The sequence below is a fragment of the Dioscorea cayenensis genome, chromosome 6 (genome assembly GCF_009730915.1).
Source record: "Dioscorea cayenensis subsp. rotundata cultivar TDr96_F1 chromosome 6, TDr96_F1_v2_PseudoChromosome.rev07_lg8_w22 25.fasta, whole genome shotgun sequence".
In the NCBI taxonomy this organism is placed as follows: Eukaryota; Viridiplantae; Streptophyta; class Magnoliopsida; order Dioscoreales; family Dioscoreaceae; genus Dioscorea; species Dioscorea cayenensis.
The window spans coordinates 9,232,056-9,243,303 of record NC_052476.1 but is presented as its reverse complement, the minus strand read 5'-3'; the positions used below and the strand labels follow the sequence as shown (position 1 = coordinate 9,243,303).

The window sequence follows — 11,248 nt, the reverse complement described above, 5'->3', positions numbered from 1 at the left end:
TTTATTTGAGTTCCAATCTTCAATCCTTGATTGATTGAATCCTCTCTTTAGAGTGACACTAGGGTTAAGAGTTCATATTGGTAACCCTAGTGAGTGAGTGACACACCATGAGGGTTAGACAAAGCTAGATTGGAGAGCGTCGAGAGGGTGAGTTGAGAGGTAGCGGAGCGTCCCCTTTTACCCTACGATGAGATTTATCCTACCTCTATTTCCTTGAATTCTTTGCGGTAATAGTATAGTGAATTGGCTAAGGGATGACCTTTTGCTAGCTTAGTTGTAGAGGCAACGGAGTGAAGCGTTAAAGTAATTTTAGCACGTAGGCCTTAATTGTGACTAGAGACCTCTCACCTGGACCAAAGTGTTAGGTCTATATCTAGGAAGAGGGTTTATCACTTGGAATCCCTATAACTCCATGCGATTCTATCCGAGTGCGAGGTGTTGAGATTGTTCGATTTCTCCTCCGGAACATGGTATAGAGTTAGACACGGTTGACCTTAGATTTGGGACCGTGTATTGAAGGATTTCCATGACTCATTAATGCATTAGTTAAGAGGCATAATAGTTGGTTTTGCACTTGAAACGATTGTCATAGGCCGAACAATATCCGAGTACCCCATTTATATCGATTGCCTTATCTCTGACTTACTTGTGCTTTCTTTCTTGTTTCTATTATTCTTGTTTACATTGCATCTTGTCAACACAATCATTATTCATCTTCACTTGGTTAAGGAACAATTTAAGTATTTTTACTCCCTACTCCCTGTGGATACGATACCCATTCACCTGGGATTTTATTACTCGACAAACCCGTGCACTTGCGGGACATACGCAAGGGGCGTTGTTAAGTTTTTGGCACCGTTGCCGGGGAGTAGGCGTTTAGAGATACTTTGCACTTTGTTATCTTACCCATGCACTCATTCATTCTATTGCACATTTTTCCTATTCTATCATCATTCTGATTTTTTCTTTTCTTTTTTATTGCAGCTCCAGGTTATGACCCAAGGGAACCCTTCGATATTATTTGAAGGAGATCCCGAACTTGAACGTACACTATGAAGAAAAGGGAAAGAACCTGTGCAAGAACCGTCAAATCTAGCTGAAGTGGAAGTTGACGGATCTGACAACATGGTTGAGCAGAATGAACAACAGTGAACATTATCTGATTATGCCAGACCGTCGGTACTGGGGGACACAATCTAGTATTGTACGACCTCAAATTACAGCTCCGAACTTTAAGCTAAAACCATCGTTCATCCAGATGATTCAGCAGTCAGCGAGTTCAATGGTTTGGCAGATGAGGATCCAAACAACCACATAGAGAACTTCTTGGAAGTCTGTGATATGCTGAAAATTAATGGTGTATAGGATGATGCTATTAGATTGACAGCTTTCCCATTCTCTCTCAAGGGAGGAGCCAAACAGTGGCTCCATTCCTTGTCAAAAGCATCCATCACAACTTAGAATGACAAGGTTGAAGTTTTTCTAGCTAGATACTTCCCTCAAGGGAAGTCGCCTAAGCTTTGCAATGAGATATCGTCGTTTGTGCAGATGGAATTGGAATCATTGTTTGAGACATGGGAGAGCTTCAATGATCTTTTGTGGAGGTGCCCACAATATAGATTTCTCAAATGGATGATTATTTAGACTTTCTGTAATGGGTTGAATCCGAGTACAAGGCAATTGTTATATGCCGCCGCAGGAGGAACAATGGGGAGTAGAACCCCAGAAGAAGGCCGACAGTTAGTAGAAGACATGGCAATGAATAGTTATTAGTGGAACGCGCAGGAAAGGAAGAAGGTGGCCGGGCTCCATGAAATAGATGCATTCACTTCTTTGGCAGCCCAAGTTGAATCATTGAGTAAGAAATTAAACCTTCTAACTTCGAATAGAGTGGGGGCCGTGACTACTTGCACCGGATGTGGTGGAGGACATGCTCCCTCCGATTACCCGATCTCTATTGGTGATGTATCTTCGGTGGAGAAAGTTGACTTTGTGGGTAATGCAATGAGGAACCAAGGTAATCCATATAGCAACACCTACAATCAGGGTTGGAAGAATCATCCCACCTTTTCATTGAGCAACCAAGGACAATCAAAGGTCATGGCACAACCGGGCTTCCAACAACAACAAGCCCCAAACATAGAAAATAGAGTGTCTGGCTTGGAAACCCGAATGACCGACATAGAGAAAGCATTGACTAGATTTGTGCAATTATCGGATACACGATTCCAATCGGTCGAGGCTACACTTCACAAGCACACCGCTTCATTTCACAACCTAGAAAATCAAGTGGGACAAATTGCGAAATCTCTATCAGAAAGACCACAAGGAAGCTTGTCGAGTAATACCGAAACCAATCCACGAGAGCATGTGAAGGCGATCAATTTGAGAAGTGGTCATGAGGTTGAAGGTAGGCTTCGAAGTGAGAAGACCAATGTTGAAACACCGGATGACATTGCAATTGGCGGACGGAATAGTGAGACATTCGATTGGAATCATTGAAGATGTGCTTGTCAAAGTTGACAAGTATATATTTCGTGTAGATTTCATAGTGTTGGATGTCGATGAAGATTCGGATGTTCCTTTGATACTTAGGAGGCCATTTTTGCGCACTTCCAAGGCATTGATCGACATGGACGTTGGGGAGTTGACACTGAGGGTTGGAGATGATAAGCTCACATACTGCCTCGCCGAAGCCATGCGACATTCTCTTGACTTTGATGATACTCTCTACTTTCTTGACACTACTGATGAGATAATTTATGAATACATGCAGGAAATGTTTAATCTGGACCCATATGAGGGGTTGCTAGACCAAGAGGTGGATAATGAAGAAGTAATGGAGCTTGGTATAAAGCAAGAAGTACCATCCACTCCAGAAGATGAAGCGGGCGAGTAGACGCCACAGGAAATCCAAGTTTTACTGTTTTCCTAGTTCTTAGATTAGAGTTTGCATGAATAAGCTTGAGTGTTAAGTCTTGATTGTTAAATGCTTTTGCCATGATATTTCTTGTGGATTTTTGGTGTTATCTTGTGCTTTATTGAGTTTTTTGGCAGAGAATTTTTGGTTGTTTGAGCTTATTTTCAGTGTTTTCTCTGGGTAAAGTTACTTTGTAAGGCAAGCTTTGAGTTTATTTATATGTTCAGGAATTTCTGTAGAGCCTGCAGTGTTTTTGAATTGTCTAGAGATAACACATGGCCGTGTGGAATTTCCGCACGGGCGTGCGTTTTTTCGTTCAGAGCTCATCCAGAGAGGGCACAGGGCGTGGACTCGCCCTTGTGAACGACTTTGTGATGGTCCACGCCCGTGTGGAATTTCCGCATGGACGTGCGTTTTCCTGCAGAGACTTACAAATTTATCCCGAGAAAACACAGGGGCGTGTACTCTAAGTAAAGTTACTTTGTATGGCAAGCTTTGAGTTCATTTATATGTTCAGGAATTTTCTGTAGAGCCTGCAGAGTTTTTAATTGTCCAGAGATAACACACGGCCGTGTGGAATTTCCGCATGGACGTGCATTTTTTCGTTCAGAGCTCATCCAGAGGGGGCACAGGTTGTGGACTCGCCTTTGTGAACGACCTTGTGAAGGTCCACGCCCGTGTGGAATTTCCACACGGGTGTGCATTTTCCTGCAGAGACTTACAAATTTATCCCGAAAAAACACAGGTGCGTGGGCGAGTGGATGACTCTCCCACAAATGCAAGGGTGTGGGTATTTTCCGCGCGCCCATGTGGATCTCTGTAGAGAGTTTCTCCTCCATCCCGAGAATACACAGGGGCGTGTTTCTGCCCCTGTGAACAGCCCAGTAAGAGTCCACGGCTGTGTGTAATCTCTGCACGGGTGTTTGAAACACTTTGAAAGTTTTTTCGGTTGGATAGAGAAGCCACAGTGGCGTGTGTCTGCCCCTATGGGCGGGGCGCATGGGAGTGGGTATTTTCCCTGCGCCCGTGCGGTTATGTTCAGAGACAGAGGAGTGGTTTTCCAAGAGCGCAGAGGGGCGTGTGACTGCCCCACTGACTCTCTCCTGTAGAGGCGCACGGACATGGTAAATTTCCGCATGCCCGTGTGGATGTGCATAATTCCAAGAGACGCAATTTTCCTTTAAAAATCTCGTTGAATCTTTCATCTAACTACCTCTTCAGACACTCGAAAAACACTCTCAATCAAATTTACCGACCTCTCACCGATGTTTTAGAGGGAATTCCATTCAATTTTCATGCCGAATTCGAAGTTTTAATACCCATTTCACCGGTAAACCTTTTGTTCTCTCTCTTATTCGCCAATTCTTGTTTATATTGGATTAAAAGTGTTGAGTTGCAGTAATTTTCACTCTATAATGGTTTATGCATGTTTAGAAAGAGTTTAGACATGGTTTTAAGGTGTATTTTTGGGAGTATTGACATGAAGCCGTGCAATTTTCACGCCCCACAGATACACACGGTCGTGTAGAATTTCCACACGACCATGTGAAATTCTGCAGTATTATTTCCAGAGCTTCGTTGATCGTTTTCTCGTCAATTCTTGCAGATATGGCGCCTTGTTTGAAGAATCAAGAAGTTAAGTATCCCACGGAGACCCCACCTGAGCCAGTACACATGGAATTCTCGAATCCCGAGCATCAGGCTCGATTTAAGAGATTATCGGCACTCAGTTTTAGTAAGTCTCGCATTGTGGATTTGAGTTTGCTAAGAGAGATTCAGCGAGGTAAAGAGCTAGCCGATGAGATTGGTGAGATGTTAGTAGTGGAAGCTGGAGAAGATTGTTAACGATCCGAGAGCCAGCTTTCCACGCGTTGACACTAGAGGTGTTGGCGTCTTTCGAGTTTGATCAGTCATATGGGACTTTGGACATCGTGGATGCTGTACAGTTCTGAGCATTCGGACATCCGTTTCGCATGAGTGTCACTGAGTTCTCGGTTTGTATAGGCTTGTACGACGAGAGTCACACAGGTACAGAGGAGTATGGACATTTCCCAACGGATTTCCCGGGTACTATGACTTCGCAGCAAGCGTACCGAGTTCTGTGTGGACATGGGCAGTATGAACCAGGAGTGTCCAAGGCCACCAACCTCTCTCGGCTGAGCTACAGATACTTACACTCAGTCCTCAGCAGGTCTGTGTCTTGTCGAGACGATAACAAAGCTGTTTTGAACAGGCAGGACTTACTCGATTTATACTCCATGGTCTGCAATGTGCCGACTCACCTAGGGCACGTAGTGGCAGACGTTTTGAGGCATCAGGGCCAGTTTGCTGGGAGTATTATTCGCTGGTCCTTATGGCACTAGACTCATCTTGGGGATGGGTTTTCTAGACGCTATATGATATGCTGAGAGAACGGTCGTGCCTTCCCCTCTTGGACTTGATATGCTTAGGATGATGGGGTTGGTGCCTAGATGTGGGCCTGGAGCATACATTATAGCTACAGCCACCCCAGAGATCGCTGAGGGAGGCAAGGATGTAGCAGAGGGTTTCGGACAGGTCCCCAAGCCTCAGTTTGCACAGTCGGGGACCGGAGCACCCTTTGCACCACAGGAGACACTCTGGCACTCAGTGCCTATTTTTACCCCTCCTCGAGTTCATGATCGTATTGAGAGGCTCGAGAGTGTTGTGAGTGTATTATGGTTTGCGATCACCGATATTCGAGCGATACAGTCAGCACAGTATACCGATGTGATTGCCCGTTTCGACAAGTTACAGAAGTTATTGATTAGCCGACCTCCAGCTCCTCCGGCCTCATCATCACCTGATCCACCAGCACCATTCTATTATCCAGCTGTAGCAGCAGAGCCGACAGCTGATGACACCGACACTTGACTTTAGTTTTCATCGTCTTTATTACTTTTGCATTTCAATTTGGACTTGTATACTCAGAAAGGACTTTTCTTCTAAGTTTATTTTTCATTTCGTTGTCTCGAGTTGTATTCATTTATTTATCTTTTATTTACTCAAGTTGTTTTTGTTTTATTGAGCTTCACTGAACCCCCTCGTATATACGTGCAGATGGTCTTGTCATTATGGGAATTGAGAACTAGTCATGGACATGACCGAAGTGCTTTTGCCCTTGGTCGTGTGTGCTTCACAACTTGTCGGAACATAACTCCCAAGGATTTACCTCCATCAAATGCAACACTAGGAGTCAGGGGAGTATTGTTTCGATGACCTCTCCCACATATATTCTTGATTGTTTTACATTATTAGTGAGTGTGAATGTGTACATTTGGGACAATGTACAACTTAAGTGTGGGGAGGAGTTTGATAGTGCACTTGTCTTTTATATTAGTTTTGATTCACATACATGCTCACATAGCCAATGGCGGCTCACCTTAGTTGCAATGATTGCATTCTTGAGTTTAGGAGACTTTTTAACATTGAACATTCTCATGCTCTAGTTCTTGCTTGAATTTTTAGGAATTTTTCCTCCATTGACGCTTGTTGCACTACTCGCTCATTAAACTCTTTTGGAAACTCAAGTTCGTTGTTGAAGGGGTTAATTATAGTTGTCTCTTTTGTCGATTGAAAAAAAAATGGAAAAAGAAACAACAAAATAGTTTTATTGTTTACTTGTGCTTGTTGGGTGGAAAGAGCTACCAACTATGAAGTATGAATCTACTCTCATAAGTCGGATACTAGTTATGCCCTAATGATAGAAAGAGCTATCTCATTGGATGAGTGAAAGCTACCACCCCAGTAGAAAGAGATACCACCTCGAAAGTGTAAAAGCCACCTTAGTGGCCGCTTTGGAAAGGGCTACCTTAAAGGATGTGTGAAGCTACTACCATCTTTTTTTTAATTTTTATTACTTTGTGTATATAAATAAGTTTCTTATACTTAGAACTTTGAGGAGTATACTTTGGGTTGACTTGAGTGAGTTTTACACGCACTTACACGATTTCAGGTTTATTGTCCTTTTTGATTCAAGTTTTTAGCTAGAGCATTGATTTTTCGTATTTAGTGTTGGAATTTCCCTTACTTGTACAATGCTCTCTTTGCATGCTTTGGTGAACCTAAGGCCAAGCACTTCCAATATTTCCTTCGTCTATGCTTCGATGTTTTATTTTTGTATGTGGAAAATCAAAAGCTTAAGTGTGGGGGAGTTTGATAAGTGCTTGTGTGATAAGAATGCGAAGTATTCTTTTCTTATATTGAGAATTACTTTTATAAGGTTTTAGCGCTAATACTATTGCATTTGTGTTACTTCATGCATATAGGGTTGTGAAGCTGAATGTTAAAGAAATAAGCCAATATAGAACGTGAACGCACACATTTGGAGGAATTCTTAAGAAGAATCAAACGCGAAGACATAAGTCGGGTTGAAGATGCGAGAATGTGTGCCAACCTCCTTGTATTCAAGCTAGCACAATGATTTGGAGGGGCACAAAGGCAGTTTATTGAAGAAGCAAAAAGGTATACAACGTAAACGTGTGCCCGTTTACGTTACCTCAATAAAAACATGGATTCGGGAGTGTTTCGAGCCGTTATTGCTGCAAAACACTGTAGCAATTTACTACAGAAGATACTGTTCACTGCCGGCAGAGAAATTGAATTTCAGAGAATCCACACGGGCATGTGAAGATTACCCACACTCGTGCAAAAAATCCACAGGGGCGTGTGGATGCCCGATTCCAGCACCTTTAAAAGCCGATTTTCAGCATTCTTTTGATTCATTAAACTTTTTATTATGCTTTCCTTAATTAATGTTTTAATTGAGTTCTAATCTTAAATGTTTGATTGATTGAATGCTTCCTTAGAGTGACACTAGGTTTGAGAGTTTACCTTGGTATCCCTTGTGAGTGAGTGACACACCACGTGAGTTTGATAAATCTAAATTGGAGAGGGTTGAGAGGGTGAGTCAACTGGTAGCGGAGCGTCCCCTTTCTCCTTTGACGTGATTTATCCTATCTCCATTTCCTTGAGTTCTTTGTGGTCATAGTGGAGTGAACGGGCTAAGGGATGACCTTCCGCTGGGGCTTAGTTGCAAAGGCAACGGAGTGAAGTGTTAAAGTGATTTTAGTACCTAGGCTTAATTGTGACTAGGGACCTCTGACCTGGACCAAAGGGTTAGGTCTACATCTAGAAAGAGGGTTTATCACTTGGAATCCCTAGAACTCCATGTAATTCTATACAAGTGCAAGGTGTTGAGATTGTTCGATTTCTGCACCAGGACATCGTATAGAGTTAGTCACGGTTGATTTGGGACCGTGTATTGAAGGATTTCCACTACTCCTTAATGCATTAATTAGGAAGCATAATAGTTGGTTCTGGACTTGAAACGATTGTCCTAGGCGGAACGATATCCGAGTACCTCATTTATATCGATTGTCTTATCTCTCATTTACTTGTGCTTCTCTTTCTTGTTTCTTTTATTCTTGTTTACACTACATCTTATCAACACAATCATTGTTCATTTTCACTTGGTTAAGTAGCAATTTAAGTATTTTTATTCCCTACTCCATGTGGATGCGATATACCCCCACTCACCTGGGATTTTTACTTTGACAAACCCGTGCACTTGCAGGTCACACGTAAGGGGCGTTGTCAAAAGTCCTTCTCACACCCTTTAACACCACTGTGGGTCCTGAGGACCCAGGAAAAGTCACTTCCTTCTTGAAACAATCAATGGAAGCATGATGCATATCCAACCAATCCATACCAAGGATGGCATCGAATTCTTTGATCTCCAAAGGAATCAAGTCTGTCTTCAACACCACTCCACTAATGATCACATGACATCCCCTATACACCAAACTCCTGACTACCTCCTGACCAAGAGGGGTTTGAATCCTGACTACCTCTTCACCAAGAGAGGTTTGTATCACCAACTCACACCCTAAGGGGGAAGGGGCACTATCGGCATGACATGCAAATGCTGTGCTAACAAAAGAGCGCTCTCATCAAGAATCAATCTATGCGTAAGTGTCATGTTGAAAAATGGACAGCGTACCTGTGATCACATTAGGCTTACACTCAGCTTCTTCCTCTTTTATGGCAAAAACTTAGGTCTGATCTCTGGTCTGTGGTCGCTGGGGACCTAGCTGTGAAATGTTGCTGGTAGCTCCTGACTTGGTAGTAGCTGGAGTAGATGTTACTTGCCTGCAGACCCCTGGATTGATTAGGATGGCCCTGAGATGGTGGTGCAAATACACCCCATCCTAGATTTGGACATGTTGATCTCAAGTGTCCAGTATGACCATAATGGAAGCACTTGCGAGGCGCCTGACACTGCCCTTTATGAGACTTCCCATAGTTCCAACACTTGGCATTAGCTTCTGGACCTCTGACACTAGGAACACTGTCAAAACGTGAGAATCTCTAATGGTCACCCCGTTGAGGTGGTGGAGGTCTGGTAGGGCCTGATGCAAAAATGTGCCCTTAGAGGAACCCTCATTCCTACTCTTCTTGGAAGGTTGACATATTTCCATGCTTCTTCTCTTAGCAGTGTTTTCTCAAACTCTCTTGACTTCTTTAACTGACTGGTCTGCCCTCAAGGTTGATTGTACCACCTCCTTGAAACTTTGCTTGCTTGTGATTGTCATTCTTTCTCGGATTCCCAAGTTCAAACCAACTTCAAATTTAAAACAAAGAACCTTCTCAGTAGGTGCTAACTCTAGAACAAAACTAGCTAAGTCCTTCAACTCTGTCTCATATTCTGTGATTGTTTTGTTCCCCTGAACTAGGCTCATGAACTCTTATGGTTTTGATTCAAAACTGAAAATGGGCACATTCCAAAAAGAAAACATATGATTAGGGTTTTGATTGAAAGATAGGAGACATTTTGAAAAGAAAGCAAAGGATTTAAAGGTTTTAGTTTAACATTGCAAAATAGGACACATTCCAAAAAAAACATACTATTACAGTTTTGATTAAAAAATAGGAGGCGTCTCCAAAAGAGAATATAGGATTATGCTTTTGATAGAAAAATATGAGACATTCCGAAAGAAAAACATAGGATTAGGGTTTTGATTAAAAAATAACAGACATTCCCAAAAGAAAAGATATGATTAGGGTTTTGATTGAAAAATATGAGACATTCTGAAAAGAAAATGGCGGATTAGTGTTTTGATTAAAAAATAGGAGGCATTATAGAAATAAAACATACGATAAGAACTAGAATTTTTATTCAAAAAAAAGAGGCATTAGGAAAAGACATATAGCATTAAGGTTTTGATTCACGACAGAAAAATTAGAGATATTACGAAAAGAAAACATAGGATTAGAGTTTAAAAATATCAGGCATTTAGAATAGAAAACATACGATAAGGGTTTTGATTCAAATCTGAAAAATAGGAGACATTCATAAATGAAAGCAAAATATTAGAGCTTTGATTCAAAAATTGGAGACATTACAAGTAAAAAACATTGGATTAGGGTTTTGATTCAAAAATAAGAGACATTCTGAAAAGAAAACATAGAATTATGGTTTTGATTGAAAACTCTAAAAATTGGAGACATTCAGAAAGTGATACAAAGGATTGTGGTTTTGATTGAAAACCAAAAAATAGGAGACATTACAAAAAGAAAACATAAAATTAGGGATTTTAATAGAAAAAACAGACATTCTGAAAAGAAACATAGAATTAGAGTTTTGATTCAAATCAGAAAAACTAGGCGATATTTCGAAAAGAAAATGTCAGATTAGGGATTTGATTGAAAACTAAAAGACATTCTGTGAAGAAATAATAGGATTAGGTTTTTATTGAAAAAAATTTTTAGGTGACATTCCTAATAGAAAACATAGGATTAGGATTTTAGTTGAAAAATAAAAGACATATTAAAATGAAAAATAAGGATTAGAGTTTAGATTTAAAAATAGGAGACGTTCCGAAAAGACAGCGAAGGATTAAGAATTTCTTTCAAAACTAAAAAATAGGAGACATTCTAAAAAGAAAACATAGGATTAGGATTCGAGTAAAAAAATATGAGAATTATTAAAAAAAACATAAGATTAGGGTTTTCACTAAAAAAATATTAGACGTTCTGAAAAGAAAAACATCGGATTATTATTTTGATTAAAAATTAGCAGAGATTTTCAAAACAAAAGATAGGATTTGATTCAAAAAACTGAGACATTTCAAAAGGAAAACAAAGTATTTGGGTTTTGATTCTAAACTGAAAAGTAGAACACATTCAGAAAACAAAACATATGATTAGGGTTTTGATTCAAAAATAGGAGACATTTAGAAAAGAAAAGAAAGGATTAAGCTTTTGGTTGAATAATAAGAGACATTACGAAAAAGAAAAAACATAGGATAG

General features: G+C 40.8%; 1 non-coding gene across 1 annotated transcript; it reads right to left on the bottom strand.

Moving 5' to 3' along the window:
• Window positions 1–1,515: 1,515 nt before the first annotated feature.
• On the bottom strand, window positions 1,516–1,622 carry LOC120264152. The gene has a single exon (XR_005537325.1). It is a non-coding gene; the product is annotated as a small nucleolar RNA R71 (small nucleolar RNA).
• Between the last annotated feature and the right edge of the window lie 9,626 nt (window positions 1,623–11,248).